At 41.4% G+C, this 18987-nt stretch overlaps 1 protein-coding gene and 1 non-coding gene across 2 annotated transcripts in view; one reads left to right on the top strand and one right to left on the bottom strand.

Annotated features, from left to right (window-relative positions):
* Positions 1–18987, top strand: part of Nhsl2 (NHS like 2) — a 253156-nt gene that overhangs the window by 57825 nt on the left and 176344 nt on the right. The window lies entirely within an intron of this gene.
* Positions 13038–13142, bottom strand: LOC129677378 (U6 spliceosomal RNA). Its single transcript, XR_008720199.1, has one exon. It is a non-coding gene; the product is annotated as a U6 spliceosomal RNA (small nuclear RNA).

The following is an 18987-nucleotide window of genomic DNA, read 5'->3' as shown; positions in this document are numbered from 1 at the left end:
TGCCTCATGAGGGTCTTCTGGCACCCACAAACTTCATAATCTTGGACAGCAAGTAATAGTTTCCTTTGCATGGGCTGTCTTTGTGCTTGTCACAACAGCAAGCTAAAGGAGAAACAGATTGCTTTCAGTCCAATCTGTCCTAGTGGGAAACCTGCCAGAGCATCTCTGGAGAGCATGGGCCTGAGCCCGCGTTACTGTCAGGATGTGGCCTAGAGCCTAGTTTCCCTTCCTGGCCCTCCCTTCATCTTCCTCTTCTCCTCCCCTGCCTTCTGCTCCCTGACCCCACTGCCCCTTCCATGGGAGCTGCAGAGCGAGCTGCTCAGAAGGAAGTGACTGTTGATATTCTACCTACAGAAGTGGTTTAGCATGCCTGCTCTGCAAATATACTCATAGCTGGAAAGCAGAACCAGGTTCATTGGAGTGTACTGTTAGGGGCCTAAATTCAAGTGAAAGCAGCACCTTACTGCTTTTCTACCTCTTCGGGGATCTTACTTTTGTTTCTCAGGCTGCTTTGGAACTTCTGGGCTCAAGTAGTTCCCCTGCCTCAGACTCCTGAGTAGTTAAGACCCTACTCTTATAAAACAGTGAATGATGGATATGCTGGTTGCCTGGCATGTCAGTTACCAACAAGCTGATCTCAAACAGCCTCCCTAACTTTATGGTCACTAGTTTTATTCTTAGTCTTCATTTCTTGCTGGCCATATCTACCATACCTGAAACATGTCCTGCCTGGCCTCCTGTTCCTCTTACATCTGCTTATTTGACAGCCTCGCAGGGCAGAGGGAGGAAGCAAAGCCCGAGGCCTGAGTGGAGTGACTCACCTACCAGTCCTGTCCTCTATCAGCCTCAGTTTGCTACTCTCTCAAATGTGGCTAGATAGCTGGACTTCCCTGCCAAATGGCTGCGATGTTAAGAATGATCTGAAAACTGTTTTCTAAAAGGTTCACGCTATCTAAAAGCCATTTCTACCCTCCTTTTCTTTTCCACTTCTTTCTCTCTCCCTCCCATTCCCCTTCTTAATTCTCCCCTCCTTGTCTCTTTTCTCCCTTTTTTCCCCCTTGACACAGCACCTCCCTATATAGCCCACACTGGCTTGGCACATAAACCATCCTGCATCAGTTTCCCAAGTGCTGTTATTACAGGCACATGCCATCACGTCCACCTACAGTGACATTTCTTAATGATAAGGAAAACTGATCCATCCTTTAAGGCTCATCTCAGTGGTACCTCCTTGATGATTTGTCTGAAGTGAGAAGTGAATACACCTTTCTCAGCATTTGGAAAGTCCTCATAGGGTACATAGCTTAGAATCCAGAGGGAAAGGATCTGTGTCTACATATGATGCTCTTCTATGCTATGTAATTATGTAGAATCCAGGTAAGTGGCTTAGGCATCTTCCTTTTTTATGGACCCCCAGTACCACACATAGTCAATTCCCCAAAAGAGTGTGTTGAGCTGGGGAAGCAAAATATAGATAGGTAGGTAGATAGATAGATAGATAGATAGATAGATAGATAGATAGATAGATAGATAGATAGATACAGAAGCAAGCTAATTTTGTGGCTTAGAACCTAATCTTGGCACTAGTTACATGTATGTCCCCTCTGGAAGTTGTGAGGTGAGAGAAAATAGCAGGGTGTGCTGGTAGAATGGCTGTAGAGAGAGGTGATAGGAACCTTTCAAGCAATGTAAATTAATCTATTTTTTGAGTCCATTTTTTTTTCTCTTTTGTTTCAGGCTGTGGGTTTTGCCAGGATCTCTAAGGAGAAAAAACAGTTAGTCCTGCACCATCCTGGCCTTGTCCCAACTACCAAGTAGATAAGTCAGACAACAGGCTACAGAGCCAGGAATTTGCCTCCATGTCCCCCACACTGCACCCACTAAGCAACAGAGAGGAGTGCCAGGCTCTGAGGACCACCTCCTCTAACAGCTCATAAGAGAGCTCTCTTAGGGGCAGGAGAGATGACTCTGTGGCTAAGAGTACAGACTGCTCTTCCAGAGGACCTGAGTTTGATTCCCAGCACCAACATGATTGTTTGCCTCCGTCTATAACTACAATTCCAGAGGATCCAATTCCCTCTTCTGGCCTCTGCAGGCATCAGGCACATATGTGGTGTATAGACATAAGCAGGCAAAACACAGAAACACAGAAAATAAAATAAAAATAAAGCTGCCTTAAGGGTTGGTGAGAACTGGGTGCAGTGGTGTAATCCCAGTACTTGGGGAGGCAGAGGTAGGCAGATTTCGGTGAGTTCGAGGCTAGCCTGGTCTACAAAGTGAGTCCAGGATAGACAAGGCTACACAGAGAAACCCTATCTTGAAAAAACAAAGAGTTGGTGGGTGTATCCATGAAACAAAGGAAGAAGGAATACTAATACTGAGCAGCAAAGCTACTTGGAGGCCACAGCAAGGCATTGTTAAGTTCTTTCTAAGGGTTACTTTGGGGTCCTCTTGTGACCATCCTTTTTTACAGTATTGGAATTCAGTTGACTCTACTAAATGATACATTTGAGGTTGACAGGTTGTTGGGTTTTATTTTATGTATGAATTTGTGGAGCACTACTAAAGTCATATATAACAACCATTTCTATCACATTCAAGCTTCCCCCTCCTGACTCACCCTTCTCTACTGCCTAAGTGAGGAGACCAGGGGTCTATTGTTAGTGGGTTAGAACCTTAGAGCTCAGTTCACAAAAGCCTAGTCCTCTGACATTGTAACGTGGGTGGCCTGAGGCAGACCTTACTCTCTTCAGACCCGAGGGTCTCTATCAATGAAATGAGCCGATTAGGCAAGATGCTAAGGTTTCTTGGCAATCTAGAGCAATGCCCTTTCTGTGACAAAACCTTTCTAAGCAGCAGTTTTTAAAATATAAAAGAAGTGTAATACATCTTCTTCATTTTCTCATGTCCTGAGTTCCAGCAGCACTAAGTTCCTGGGTGAGGATGCTGGCCAACAGTGACCCTAATTCCTGACCCTGTCCCACTCTCCCTCATTCTCTTTTCAAGATTGCTTATGTGGTTCTCTCTGCCTAGCTAGTAAGGGATAATGGTGTTCTCTTCTTGGCTTTGCCTGGAGAAGCAAGGCTCTCTTTTTCAGGGGGAGAATAGGGTGGAAAAAATGGATGGCTTATTTTATCCTCCTGAACCGCTGAATCATGCCATAGAATGGGAACTATAGATTTTCATCAAATGGAGTTTCCAGAAAGCAGTAACTCTCTTAGCAAGTAACGTATAGCCCTCCGAGGGGATATGCTTTGAGCTGGGGTTGGAGGAAAAACTAAGGCGAGCAATATAGGACTTTTAGAGAAAGCAGAGACCTTACAATCTTTTTTTTCACTCCCCAAAGGGATAAGTCACCCCCTTCCACACAAACACACACACACTGTTAGCATCCCCTTCCTATCTGTTGTGCTCCCAGGAAAAGGTGGGAGAGGAACGCAAAAAGGTGGTAGCTGGGTTGTGAGCAGGCTCCAGGATTTACTTTCTCTGTGCTCAGCAAGTGCCCAGTAGGTGCTCAGTAAATGTCTGTTGACAGATGGAATGTACTCTAATGCTGTGTCAGGCAGTTGGAGGAATCCAGAGAGAAACTGTCCCCAGCCCCTGACTGTGGTCAAGAAGGAGGGATAAGACAAGACAAGACATAAATAACTTTATACAGGACAGACTCTGGTAAATGCCTTGGGAGAAAAACAGTGAAGAGCCAGGGAGTAGGGCACTAACATCTGGCTGAAGAGGTGGCAGGGGTCCAGAGGAAACCACGTGCTGGTGGTGCCGAGCAAGCTGACCTGGAGTAGGGATGGGGTTTTGACCATGGCTCAGGAATGTGTGTGTGCTAAGGGTGGGTAGTGTGGACAGGCTGCATTCCAGACCCCAGGGGCAGACTGGGGGCTTGAAAGTTTCTTCAGAATGTCCCCAGCAAGCACAGAGAGAATAAATCACTGACAATCCAGAGACTTGCTAGAGGTGGGGGTTCTCTGACTTCTCATCTTGCCTCAACCCCCAACTTATAAAACAGACTTAGTGGGGGCTCTTGCTAGCTCATGGGTTGGGCAGCTCAAACCATAAGTGATAGCCAGTCCTGTGGCTTACCAGTGATTTCACAAAAGCCTTCCTTCCAAGCTCAGTGTGATGCTAGAAACAATAAAACTCCTTGCCCTCAGGAAAAGGCCATGCAAGGACTGACAGTTGCTGGCTTACTTCATCCATCATCCATTTTACTGAGATGAGCTGTCGCTGGGCAGCAGTGTAAGCAGTTGGGCACAGGGGCCACATTATTTTCCGTGAGATTTTTTTATCTGCTTATTGGCAGCCCCAAACTTCACAGTGGGGATTTGGGTGGTAACATTCCTGGTTGTGCTATACATAGGAAATCAAACCCAGCCCTTCCTCTGCTCTCTGTCTCTTTGCTCCCTAGTCTGGGTCCAATGGAGGTCAGTTGTTATTAACTGGTGTATCAAATGATTTCCTTTAACAAGCTATTATTCCATTCATTGGACATTTTCACATTCATCATCTTGTTGAATTTTCAAAAATGTCTTCTAAGTGGAAATTGTTATTTTCTCTTCACAGACGAGGAAATAGGCTCAGAGATGTTAAGGGCCTTATCCCAAAACAAACCTAAAAGGGCGAGCTTTCAGCCCTGGTCTTCTAACTGCAAGCGGGACCAGCTGCAGAAAGCCTCATTCTGAGAGTTTGAAATTAGTTACAAACCATCAAGATCCAGGAACCAAGCCAAGGAAAAGTGGAAATGCAAGAACCCCCAGACTAGACTATGCCATCACAGAGAAAAAGTTCATCACAATAGAAGAGAAAACCTAGCATGTCAAGTCCAATATGGAGGCATCTAGAAGTCTCCAGAATATTGGGAAGAGGGTGGAGATGGAGCTCTTCCTCACCTGGGATCTTTCGTTTTCACTAACTGCATGCTACGGCCATGGAGCTACAGCCCATCAAGGGTGCATGTGGGACAGCTCTGCTCGCAATTTCCAGGCCGATGTGGCCAAGAGGGACCGTAACCCTGATCAAATTGAATCCACAAACATATGTTATCCGTACAAAAGCAAGAATCCAAATAGATATGGCTTTGTGTGTGCATGTGTGTGTGTGTGTGTGTGTGTGTTGGTGCATGTACACATGTCTGCACGTGGAGGCTAGAGGAGAACACTGGGGACCACACCTCAGGCTCCAATCACCTCATTTTTTGAGACAGCTTCTCTCATTGGCCTGGAGCTCACCAAGTAGGCTAGGCTGGCTGATGAGCAAACTCCACACATCCTCCTGTCTCCACCTCCCCGACACTGGGATTACAAACCCACACCATCAGGTTCATATAATTGTGTGGCAAGTACTTTACCAACTGAGCCCTTCCTTCTGAAAGGAGTGGCATGTCCCAAGGCAGCCTGGGCTACACAGTGCAACTCTGTCTCAAAACAAAACAAGAGCAAAGCAAAGGAAAAAAAAACGCAAATGTTCAATTATCACCACAATCAATTTTAGATCATTTCATCATCCCCACAAATAAATATTGTACCCGTGATCCTTAACCTCCAATCTCTCAGAATCCTTTACTCCTCACTCCCCAGAGAAAGACAAAGAATAATCTACTCTCTGTCTCTATGGATTTGCCTATTCCGGACGTTTCATATAAATATTATACAATATGTCTTCTTTTATAAATGGCTTTGTTCACTTCACATAAGCTGTTTTGAAATTCAGCCATGTTGTAAGATGGGTCAACGCATTCCTTTTTTTGTGGAAACATTAAATTGTATGGGCATTCCACATTTTATCTATTCAATTAATACAGCTGACAATTTTCAAGGAAATTCTAATTTTAAAAAAAAATTACATTTATTCATGTGTGTGCACCCACTGCATGAATGTGGAGGCTGTAATACAACTTGTAAGAGTTGTTATCTCCATCTACAGTATGAATTGCAGGGATTCAACTCTGGTTGCCTGGACTGGCAGCAAGCAAGTCTTTTCTTACCCACTTGTTTTTTCACCCACTAAGTCATCTCACCAGCCCTGACAAATTGTGTGTGGGGGCGGGGGAGAGGATTATTATACTCTCTTGGAGACTAGGAGTAGAATTTCAGAGTTAAATAACTACGTCCGAACTTTCGAGTATATAGGAGAATGGCTGTGTGCTGATTTGTTTTTGTCAAATCGATATAAGCTAGAGACATACGGGAAGTGGAACCCTCAATTAAAGAAAAAAAAAAAAACCTGCCTCTGTGAGAGTCATCTGTAGGGAGGTCTGTCAGGCATCTTTGTGATTACTGATTGATGCAGGAGGGCCCAGCCAGCCCACTGTGGGCAGTATCACCCCCCGGGCAGGTGGTCTTAGGGTATAAGAAAAACTGGCTGAGTAAGCCATGTGAAGCAAGCCAGTAGGCAGCATTCCTCCCTAGTCTCTGCTTTAGTTCCTGCCAGTTTCCTGCCCTGACCTCTCAGTGATGAACTATGAGATGAGATGGGAAAGTCAAATAAACAGTCTCCTAAAGTGCTTTTGGTTATGGTGTTTATCGGAGCAATAGAAAGTAAACTAACACAGGCTGTATCGTCTCTCCATGCTCTTTATCAGTACTAGCTACCTAGTGTGACAGTTATTAGAACCATCTTAGTAAGAAATGGTGTCTCATTGTATACATTTGAGTCATATTTCCTTGGTGATTCATTGTGCTAGGTATATTTTTTATGTTACTAGGTCATCTATATCTTTCTTTCGAGAAGTATTTATTCATATTCTTTTCCTTCCTAAAAACTGGATATTTTTATTGTTGACTTGTGAATGTTATTTATATATTGTAGCATGCTAGAATCAGATAATTTACAAATGTTTCTCTCATTCTGTAAGTTGCATTTTACTCTCTCGGTGGGATCTATTAATGCATAAAAAGTTTAAATATTCATGAAGTTGAATTCATTTACTTATTTCTTCTGTTACAAAGCTTTTACTCTCATGTCTGAGAAGCCAGTGCTAAACCCAAAGTTGATATTCTCTCCCTCCCTTCCCCACCTCTGGCACACTGGCATAAAGAAGCAGAAATTCAACTTTATTCCTTTACATGTGGATATACGGTTGCCTTGCAACGTTGTTTATTGAAGAGAGCGTAAATGCTGATGTCACTGTTGCCAAAAATCAATTGTCTGTAAATGTAAGGATGTATCTTGGAACTTTCAATTTAGTTCATTTATCTATATTATCAGTCTTTTTGCCAGTACAATATGGTTCTGGTTACTGTTGCTTTGCAGTGTGGATATTGGTAGATATTGGGGTTCCCTGAGCACCACCAGAGGAGTTACTGATTCTTGTGTTCTAAAATAAGAAATTGTACCATATTAGTTACTTTTATACTTTCTGTGATAAAATAACTCCCCCAAAGCAGCCGATTTTCAGTCATCCTGAAGCAGGGGAATAGAACAGAGAATAAAGTGTAGAAGATCATGCCCAAAGGCTGCAATGTTAGCTTATGAAATAAACCCAAGGCATAAACTACTGCCTAACCTGTTTAATCAAATCATAGTTTTTTTTTAAGTTCCCTAGATTACTGTTTGCAATTTGTTCTGACCTCTGTCTCCTATTTTTGTCCAGGAAACTAGCTAGCCTATAGTTTTACTACATATCCAAGACAGCCACCATTCTCCTATCCATTACTTTCCCCTCAACTCCCCTGGTTAGGCATGGATTTCTCCATGATGTTAGAAATGAAGTCAATTCATTTTAGGAATCATTCAAAAGTATCTGTTCTATAGCCTGCTTTTCTCCCAGTGCAAATGCTCTGAGCCACAGTTTTTTCTAAGGTCAAAGACAATGGCTAGTATCTGAGTGAATCTCCTCCTTTCTCTCAATTTGCCATTTGGTGATGATTATTAATATTTATTATTGATTTATCTCTTAGTTAAACAGCAGTTTTTCCTAAACCAGCTGTAGACCCAAATCACCACACAGAGCCTAGCATTTATTTAATTAACCTGGAGCACAATGCTGGACAACAATTACTCCATCCTAAACCTCCAAGCCCGCATAGCTTCCTCCCATTCAGATTTCCCACATTATACTTTTTTTGTCATATCTTAAATCCAGTTCATCTCTCCTGGTGTTTCCATGTCCTCTCCTCTAAGATCTCTCTCCCAGCATTTCCTCCTACTTGCTTCTTTTCTCCTCCCCTCCGGACCAAGATGTCCCACCCTGTTCTCTCCATTGCTCAGCATTGGCTGGTTGTTTTATTGACAATAGAAAGAACAAATGGTAGCATGTTTACACAAACTTGAGACAGGGGATGCTTAGAAAAAGCATCGCAATGCAGTGTCCATATTGATACCAGATAGTGGGGTAGAGAAATCAGCATTTGAATGAACAATGTCTCATCAGGACTGGCTGCATTGTCATCCTCTGTGGCCTGGCAAGGCTACTTACCCTTCAGGGAGAGTAGAACCAGCCACTGAGTTCATGTGAGAAACAACCCCTGTTCCCCTTACTAGGGTACCCACTTGGATAATGAGCTGCCATTGGCTACATCTGTGCAGGGGTTCTAGGTTATCTCTCCATGAATGGTCTTTGGTTGGAATATCAGTCTCAGAAAAGACCCCTCGGCCCAGATTTCTTGGTTCTGTTACTCTCCTTGTGGAGCTCCTGTCCCCTCTAGGTCTTTCTATCTCCCACTTCTTTCATCAGATTCCCTATACTCTGCCCAAAGTTTGGCTATGAGTCTCAGCATCTGTTGGGTAGGGTCTTTCAAAGGCCCTCTGTGGTAGGCTCCTGTCCTGTTTCCTGTTTTCTCCCTCTTCCAATATCATAGCCAGAATCTGGAGACAACCCAGATGTCCCTCAATGGAAGAATGGGTATAGAAATTGTGGTACATTTACACAATAGAATACTACTCAGCAATTAAAAACAAGGAAATCATGAAATTTGCAGGCAAATGGTGGGAACTAGAAAAGATCACCCTGAGTGAGATATCCCAGAAGCAGAAAGACACACAGGGTATATACTCACTTAAAAGTGGATATTAGGCATTTAATATAGGATAATCATACTAAAATCTGTACACCTAAAGAAGCTAAGCAAAATGGAAGACCCTGGGTAAGATGATCAATCCTTTCTTAATTTTTTTATATTCACTTTACATCCTGGTCTTAGCCCCATCCCTCCTTCCCTCCCAGCCACACCCTCCCTCCTTCTCCCTCCACTCTCCCCTTTTTCTCAGAAAAGGGGAGCTCCCTCTCCCATCAGCCCAGCTAACCAAGTTGCATCAGGACTGAGCATGTCCTCTCCCCCTGTGGCCTGACAAGGCAGTCCCACCAGGGGGAAGTGATCAAAAATCTGGCAAATGAGTCTGTGTCCAATGCAGTTCCCACTTTCCTTGGTATGGGATGCACATGAGGCCTAAGTTGCCCATCTGCTACATCTTTGTAGGGGGCCTAGGTCCAGTTCATGCATGGCTTTTGGTTGATGCTTCAGTCTTATCAAGGCCCTCTGGGGCCTGGTTGGTTGGCTCTGTTGGTCTTCTTGTGGAGCTTCTGTTACCTCCAGGTCCTTTTCTCTTTCCTCACACTTTTCCACAAGACTCCCTTCACATCATCCAATATTTGGCTGGGAGTCTCAGCATCTGTTTTGAGGCACTGCTGGGTAGAACTTCTCTCAGAGGATAATGCTGACAGGTTCTTGTCTGCAAGTTTAGCAGAGTATAGTTCATAGTTTCAAGGATAGGCATTCTCTGATAGGGTTGGTCTTTTGTTGAGCCAGACATTGGTTGGGCATTCCCTCAATCTCTGCTCTATCTGCTCTTATCCCTGCACATCTCAGGCATCTTAAGCAGGGTAAATTTTGGGTCAAAGTGTTTGTGGGCGGGTTGGTGTTCCCATCATTCTGCTAGGAGACTAGGCTAGATAGTAGGTGTCCTCTTCAGTTTCTATGGCCTGTACTACTAGGATATGAGGTCAGACCCTAGCCAAAGGGGAAATGATACACTGAACACTTGCATTAGAATAAAAACCAAGTTTGTTTCTTGTCTTGGTGTGCTTGCTCTTCTGAGTGTGCCCTCCCTCTTGTTAGATTGGTGGCCTCTTTCTTTGTGACCCCCCCCAGTGTATTTATAACATAGCTTTTGTTGAGACACTCAGGATGCATCTCTTTCCCTTTCTCTAGCTCAATGTTTACACTTAAATGTAAAGCGTGTATAATTTCTCTTTCTACTTAATAAACTGACCACCTTTGCTCTACTCTAACTAATCTCTGTAGTGGAAAGCCATCCGTAGTGGTCTTTTTTAAAACTCTACTTTATTTGGTGTGTTTAGGCCTCTACCTCCTTTTCACAACACCCCAACCTTAAGCAGGAGAGAGAAAAGGTTAGTGGGTAGAGGGGGCCCAGATCCCTTTACTTCTCCCAACTATTATTACAGAGCCCTAAAAGATCCCAGTCAAGGGACCTATACCAAACTCTGTCAACCACAGACACAGCTAGCAAGCTCCTCCATGCCACTGTGCCCCAAAGCATTTCTCTCCGTCTGTCTGCTCCAAACTGCCACACCATATCTGGTCTCTGGTCTCTCCAAACTGTTTCACACCAGACACCAACAACAAACACCACACCACATGCACATTTCTTGTTCTCTGTCTCAGCCTCACACTTCTGTTGTTAGAGCCCTGTCTATGCAGCCCATGGAAGGCTGCTACCAGCTGGCAAAAGTCATGCTCCATACCTGACAAATAACAGGTGTGGACAAACAATAGCCCAGCTAAAATCTCACACATTGGTTTAAAAGAAAAAGCATAATGATATAACATACAAAGAAACCAAAACTTCCATTACATATCTCAAGATTTTTTTCTGTGGCATAGTCAAGATCCTGCTTGAATAGAGTCTGCTAAATGGGACAACCCCTCAGGCTACAGGACTGTGCTGTTTTCTGCCTCTGACAATATATACATTACACATGGTCTGTAGCCTTCTCAGATATATTTCTTTCACTTAGCAATATGTGTTTAAGGTTCTTCCCTGTCCTTTCATGGCTTCATAGCTCAATTCCCTTTTGTTTGCTTGGTTGGTTGGGTTTTTGTTGTTGTTGTTTGAACTCAACCTGGGTAGCTCATCTCTTTTAGCTCTGAATGATATTCCATTGTCAGGTAGTAAGTGCAGTTTATTCACTTGCCTACTAAAGAGTATCTTGATGGCTTCCAAGTGTTGGCAGTTATGAACAAAGCTACTCTAAACATACATATGAAGGCTGTATGTAAGCACAAGTTTTTTATCATTTGGGCAAATACAAAAAGTCAGGACTGCTAGATCATATGGTTAAGAGTATGTTTAGTTTTGTGATAAATTGCCAAACTATCTTCTGAACTGTCTATACCATATTGTATTCCTAACAGCAGAGAGTGAGCATTCCTGTTGCTCCATATTCTTTGTTGTGTCAGGTTCTAGAAGATTTTTACCATCATAATGTAGATATTACTATTTCCCTATTGTTTTAATTTGTAATACACTAATGACATAATGCTAAATAGTCCTCTTTTTTCTTATAGTCCATTTTTGTGACTTTGTATATTTGAAGTTATTAGCCTTTATCAGCTGTTTTTTTCTAAATATTTTCTCCTAGTCTGTGGCTTGCCCATTCATTCTCTTGGCAATACCCTTAGCAGAGCAGAATGTTTCCATTTTTTCTCCTTTTTATAGTACTAAAGTTCAAACCCAGAGCCTCAAGCATGCTAGGTAAGCATTCTGCTATGAAGCCACACCCCCCAATCTAGAATTTTTACTATTAGTGCAGCTATTATATCAATGATTTCTTTCATAGATTGTACCTTTAGCATTGTGTCTGAAAACTGATTGCAATACAGATTCATTAGTTATAACAAATGTACAGCTCTGGTGTGATATGTTTATAGTGGAGGAGGTTTAGCACCTATGAATACAGGGCTTATATTGGAACTCCACCATTGCTATCCTTTTGCTATGGATCCTAAAGTTCTCTGAAAACTAAAGTCTATATGTTTGTTTTGGCTGTTTGTGACAAGGTCTCACTCTCTTGTTCAGCCTGGGCTGGAATTCATTCTCTCAAGACTGCTCTTAAACTTGTGGTAACCCTCTAGGATCTGCCTTTTGAGTGGTGGGATTATAGGTGTAAACCACCATCCCCAGCTAAAATTTATTCATTTCAGAAAAACTGTAAAGGTCTAGATGAAGAAGGCTGTCAGCATTATAAATAAACTAATAACTGAGGGGGAAATTTATCATCTGCATACAAGAAATCTAAATTTTGAGTAATATTAGCTTCCAGGAGTTGTGTGGTTTTTCTATTTTGCATTTAGATCTGTGAACAATTATGAGTACATTTATGTGTGAGATCCACATTTTCTTCCTTCCTCCCTCCCCCCCAACCTTCCCTCCCTTCCTTCCTTTGGCACGCAAATGTCCACTTGTTTCAGCACAATTTGTTGAAGAAGATTTCTTTGCTCCATCATGTTGCTTTGTCCCTTTCTCTCAGAGCAGTTGACTATATTCATGTAGGCCTATTGCTGCACTCCACGGATCTATTGTTTATTCACTCGCTAACAACACAGTCTTGATTGCTGCAGCTTTACATGTGGTACTTAGAGGGTTGGATAGTCCTCCAACTTTGTTTCTTTCCTTCAATATGGAGTTGGTTGTTCTAGGTCTTTTGTGTCTCTCTAAATAAAAGTTTAGAATTAGTTTGGTGATACCCAGAAAACAACTTCTATTTCTATTGGAACTGCATAGACCTATTGATCAACTTAGGGACAATGGGCATCTTGACAATATCAAATTTTTCTGTTGTGAACAGAATTTATCTCCTCCATTTAGTATTGCTTTCTATCATCACGGTTTTATAGTTTTCTCCATACAGATATTATATAGCTAATGTCAATTTTTTACTCAAGTGTTTGATGCTTTGGGAATGCTCATATATGGTAATGTGTTTTAAAGCATTGTACCAGTTATGATGAATATAGAATAGGTTGAACATATTTGATAAATACATCTTCATGAGTTTGAGGTAAATATATGTTAAGAATATGATATATTTCACAGTGTTGCCTATCATCCTTGCATGGGGACCAAACTAATCTTCTCTGTATTTTTCAACTTTACATGGCACTGAAGAAAATATAGTAATGTGGTTTTAGTTCCAAACTCCACTTTTCCATTGCATCTGTGTCCTACAACCCTGCAATAACTATTAGTTCCAAGAGTTCATTGGGTTTATTTTTCAAATTGTGATCATGTGATCTGTAAGAAGAGATGCTTCCTTCTCTGTTTATCCTTCATTTCTTATTGTAGTATCTATACTTTCCTATAAGATGTTGAAAAGCCATGGTGAGAGGGGATGTCCTAGATTTTATTCCTGATCTCAGTGGGAAAGCTTCTGGAGTGTCACCATTAAATATGTTTGCTGTAGATATTTTTTTAACTTTTATCAGTTATACTTTATTCACTTTGTAACCCCCCATAAACCCCTCCGTCCTCCCCTCCTAATCCTACCCTCCCTCCCCCTTCTTCACGCATGCCCCTCCCCAAGTCCACTGATAGGGGAGGTCCCCCTCTCCTTCCTTCTGATCTTAGTCTATCAGATCTCATCAGGAGTGGATGCATTGTCATCTTCTGTGGCCTGGTAAGGCTGCTCCTCCCTCAGGGGGAGGTGATCAAAGAGCAGGCCAATCCGCATAAATACTTTTCTTTTTGTTTTTTTGTTTGTTTGTTTGTTTGTTTTGAGATGAGGGTCTAATAACGAAGGGCTTACCTCTAGCCTCTGTGTCTGGAGTGTTGGGATTACAAATGTAATCTCAACTACTTGGGCTCTTTTACTCTTAGTAATCTTTTAATATTAACACTTCCTAGCATCTATTAACATAGTGTTTTCTTCTTTGTTACCTTATCAAGTAATGGATTATGTTCATTCATTGATTTTTGTTTTGTTTTGTTTTTGAGACAGGGCCTCACCATGTAACTCTGCTGGTCTGGAACTCACTTTTTAAAGCAGACTTGTCTCAAACGCCTGGCGCTGCCTCTAGAGTGCATCAATTGATTCTGAATGCTGAACCAACCCTTCATACCTAGCATAAATCTCACTTCGTTGTGAAGCATAATTCTTTTTCTATATTGTTGGATTAGATTTTGTCTTTGTTTGATTTTAATACTGGGATAATGATAGCCTCATAAAATGCATTAAGTAATATTCCCTCTGGCTTCTAGAAAAGTGATAACATTTTTTTCCCCACAAATATTTGGTACAGTTTACCACTGAAGTCATCTGAGCTTGGTGTGTTCTGCTTGTGAAAAGTATTAATTAGTGACACAGCTCCTTTAATAAATATAGGCCTATTCATATTGCCTAGTTGTTTTTGTGTGGGTTTTGGCAGGCTATCTTTAAAGGCATTGACTGGTTTAGTCTAGGGTGTTGAATTTGAGGGCATAGAGTTGGTCACTGAATTCTTTGTTATTCTTTGGGTGTGTGTGGGATCAGGAATAATGCCCTCTCATTTGTTACACTGATAATCCATGCCTCTTTTTTTTCTTTGCCTGGCTTTAGGGCTTATTGGCTTTACTGTTCTTTTCAATGAACTCATCTTTGGCTTTGTTGATTTTTCTCTAATGATTTCCCACTTTCAGTTTCATTGATTCCACTCTAATTTTTATTATTTCTTTTCATCTATTTAGTTTGGATTTACTTTGGCCCTTTTCGAATTTCTAATGGTCTAAGCTTAGGTTATTGCTTTTATTTGGTACTTCTTTTCTAATATTTGCATCCAATGCTATAATTGTTCTTCTAAGCACTGCTTTTGCGGCATATTGCACATTTTGAGACGTTGTAGTTTCATTTTCACTTGGTAAAGGTGTTCTATTTTCTTTGTTTTGAAATTTCTTCTTTGACTTGTATGTTATTTGCTGGTTTAATTTCATTTTCTAAATACTGAGGCTTCTACAGACAGCTTTCTCCATTTATCCACTTCCACTGAGATCTGAGACATGATAGCACGTGATTTCTTTTCCGTTAAAGTGGTTAAATGTGTGCTTTATAGTCCATAAGAAATTACTATTAGCTAGCCTTTGTCAACTTGTCCTCATTGACCTTTCAATAATCAGTCCATTATCTTCAGTTCACACCCTAGTACTGTTTTCTGCTTATGAGACTTCCACACACATTTTCTTTTTGAGTCATGGTCTTGCCACAGAGTACTGGCTGATCTTTTTTTTTTCTTTTTTTTTATTATTATTATTTTTTATTAATTACACTTTATTCACTTTGTATCCCCCATAAACCCCTCCGTCCTCCCCTCCTAATCCTACCCTCCCTCCCCCTTCTTCACGCATGCCCCTCCCCAAGTCCACTGATAGGGGAGGTCCCCTCTCCTTCCTTCTGATCTTAGTCTATCAGGTCTCATCAGGAGTGGCTGCATTGTCATCTTCTGTGGCCTGGTAAGGCTGCTCCCCCCTCAGGGGGAGGTGACCAAAGAGCAGGCCAATCAGATTATGTCAGAGGCAGTCCGTCTTCCCATCACTATGTAAGCCACTCCCACACTCAAGTGATCTTCCTTCTTCAACAGCCGAGTACCTAGGGGTACAGACGTGTGTCACTGCAACATGCCTGCAAACTTCTGTTAACTTAAGTTGTCATTTTCTGTATCTAGTGTCTGTCTTCAATTTTTGAAGGACAACAGTTTACCTTGGGACTTCTGTGTTTGGACCTAAAAAAAAATAGTTATCAGTGTATTCAGATCTTTATCTGTTGTTATGATGGAATAGTGACTTTTAAGCGCAAATGGTAATTAGATATCACACTTGCCACTGTGAGGTTTTTGGTTTGTTGGTTAAAGTTTTGGGTTTCTTGTTTTATGTATGAATTGTGGTGGTGCAGGTGGTGGTGGGTGATTTTACATGTTTGTTTCCTTTTTGTTTTCAGCCAGGGTCTCTTTTTGCAGTCCAAACTGTCCTAGAATTCTTTCTGTACCTCAGGCTAGGTTTGAACTCACTATCCACCTGCCTCAGCTTTCCTAGTGCTGGGATTACAGGTGTGTGCAACCATACCAAGCTTTGGCCTTAATTCTTCTTTAAATATGTTATAGAATTTACCAGTGAGGCAACCTGGGCAGAACCTTGCTATGTGGAAGCTTTAAATTTGTTGATTCAGTCTTTATTTGTTTTAATGTAGTCATGTTTTCCTTTCTTCGTGAGTCCATTTTAGAAATTGTTCTCTCTGGTATTTTTCCTGTTTTATTTTACTTATCTAATTTTTTTTCAACGTAGCTATTTTCATATTGTCAGTAGTGTTGAGTCTTCTCTATTTTCCTACTGGTTTAGTCAAAGATTTGTTCTTATTCTCCTGAATAACTGATTTTTGATTTTGTTGGTTTTACTCTATTGTTTTTCTATTTTCTTGTTTATTTCCTCTTTTATTTAATATGTTGTGCTTGCTTTGAATTTAGTTTGTTCTTTAGTTTCTTTTTTGCATGTTTATATTTTATTTACTGACCTCTCTAAAGTAGACTAAAATTCTTATAACTAATAAAATATCAAGTTAAAATGCTATTCAAAAAATGCTTTCATGCACTACCTTAGCTTCACTCTTGAGCAGAAACCATGGAATATTACATTTAGATGGTAAAGTCAGATCAGCAATACAAGCTACCTATAAACAGAGATTCTGGTTTATTAGAAACTGATAGTTCAGAGAGGCATGCTGCACTTAATACTTTAGTTCAATTTAAGTAATCCTTACCCCTTCTAAGAAACTACAGGTGGGAGCTACAGGACGAGTGTTCTGCACATTGGATCGGTCATTTGCTCTGCTTGTGCAGCCACAGAACTGCATCTGGCTCTGTTCACTGGAAGCCAGACTTAAAGTCACTCGGCGCTCAGCAAGCTGATCCTACACATCTTACCATTCCAATACAGTTTGAACCTGGCAAGAAAGGGAAAGCAGACCTGCTCTTCACAACACCGAGTCAGCTGCAGCACAGAGTGGACAACCCAGCAACTATGTATTTAGTATAAATGGCATACACCCTATGCTCCAAAAAACAAACAAGACAAAACATCCTGACTAATGCAGCAAAAGGTTATGTTTTATTTCCTTTTAGAGAAATACCATCTAGAAGGAACTAACTTTTCTTGTTACTTCTTCAACAAATTACTGATATGAATTTACCAGAAAAAAATTATATATTTTCCCAACAGCAAATGATCTGCAAAAACGTTTCTAAGGTATTTCTTATTCAGTTTCCAAAAATAAAGGTTTCCCTAACTGAAAACACTGACATTCCTACTCTAAAGCAAACCTTAGAACACAGGCTAGTCGCTCAGCTTTTGACAGCTCATTTACATAAATATTTTCTTCCCAACACTTTCTTGGTTTCAAAAACTACTTACTTCCCAGGTACGTAACAGTCTCCATTTCAAACCGTTCACTCTGTTTCCATGGTGACAATGCGAGACTCCTTGGCCACCATAACTCGCATTATTTGACTGTGGAATTTCTCAGTCTTTCCATCTTGACCTTGGTCTGTTCTATACATCAAACCAACTAAATCATCTGTTACTTTGACACACAAATTCCCATCAACAAGCCTGTATTTGAGAACCACACATACCTTCATGGAGTCAGCGAGGTAGAGCTTCTCCGCAGCACGGCTGAACTCTCCCCAGGTCTGGAACTGAGGCACTGAGGCTTTGGGAGGCAAGAAACCAGGCCGCTGAGCAAGGCACCTACTGCCCACCTCTTTCCCACAACCACCCAGGGCACTGGACTCTGGAGGCAACTGTGTAGTTTCTTAGAGAGTTTTGGTTTTTTTTTTTTTTAATTCCTTATATGCCACAACTCATTTTGTTCCTCTGTTCTTTCACTGACTTCTTTTGTATTAAGTGTTTTCTAGATCATAATATAATCCCTTAGTGATTTTTCAACTGCAGTATTTTTTCAATTTTATTTTTCATACTAATTACATTTTATTCACTTTGCGTCCCAGCTGTAACCCCTTCCATCATTTCCTCCCAAGCCCACCCTTCAATTACACTACTTTTATCTCACTTTTTTTCTGACATTTTAGTCTTATAGTTTTTGGGTTTTTTTTTTTTTGTTCTGATTTTAATTTTTTTTGGGGGGGGCTTGTGTTTTTCTCAGTTGTTTCTTAATTGACTTGAGAACTATGATAAACATTTTAGCTTGTGTATTAGTTGCTTTTTGTAGCTATGATAAAATACCGTGACCCAAAGCAAATTATAAAGGAGAGATTTCATTTTGGCTTGTGATTACAAAGGAGGAATCTATAGTGGTGAAGGAGCCATGGCAGCAGGCAGCCAGAGCAGGAAGCTGAGAGATCACTCCTCCACCTCAAATATGAAGCAGAGAGAGCAAACTGGAAGTGTGACTAGCCTATTAACTCTCAGTTTCATGCCCGATGAGCATACTTCGGTCAGCATTGCTACACCTCCTAAAGGTCCCATACCCTCCCTAGACAGTGCCACCAACTGAGGGCCAAGGGTTCTAACATATGAACTTGTGAGAGACATTTCTTATTCAGACCACCACATCCCACCGCTGGCCCCCATAGGTTCATGACCGCCTCCATGATGCAAAATACATTGAGTCCGACTTCAAAAGTTCCCATCGTCTTTCACAGTTTCAACATGATTTAAAAACCGAAAGTCTGAAGTCACTTCTGAGACTCAAGACAATTTCCTAACTATGAAAAACAAGATTCAAAGTACTTACTTCCAGCAGACAATGTAGGTGATCATTCCAAAAGGGAAAGATGAGGACCATGTGAGGAAATACTGGGCCAAAGCAGTGCTGAAACCCAGCAGGGCAAATACCACGTCTTGTAGCTCCATGTCCAGTGCTTAGATGGCTCTGCTCCTCCAACTCTGCTGCTGCCTGCCACCTCTCTCTCTCTCTCTCTCTCTCTCTCTCTCTCTCTGTGTGTGTGTGTGTGTGTGTGTGTGTGTGTGTGTGTGTGTGTGTGT

This window comes from Psammomys obesus, unplaced genomic scaffold, assembly GCF_907164565.1.
Source record: "Psammomys obesus unplaced genomic scaffold, mPsaObe1.curated_primary_1811, whole genome shotgun sequence".
Classification (NCBI taxonomy): domain Eukaryota; kingdom Metazoa; phylum Chordata; class Mammalia; order Rodentia; family Muridae; genus Psammomys; species Psammomys obesus.
Note: the sequence above shows the minus strand (reverse complement) of the source record. Positions and strands in the feature narration are given on the sequence as shown.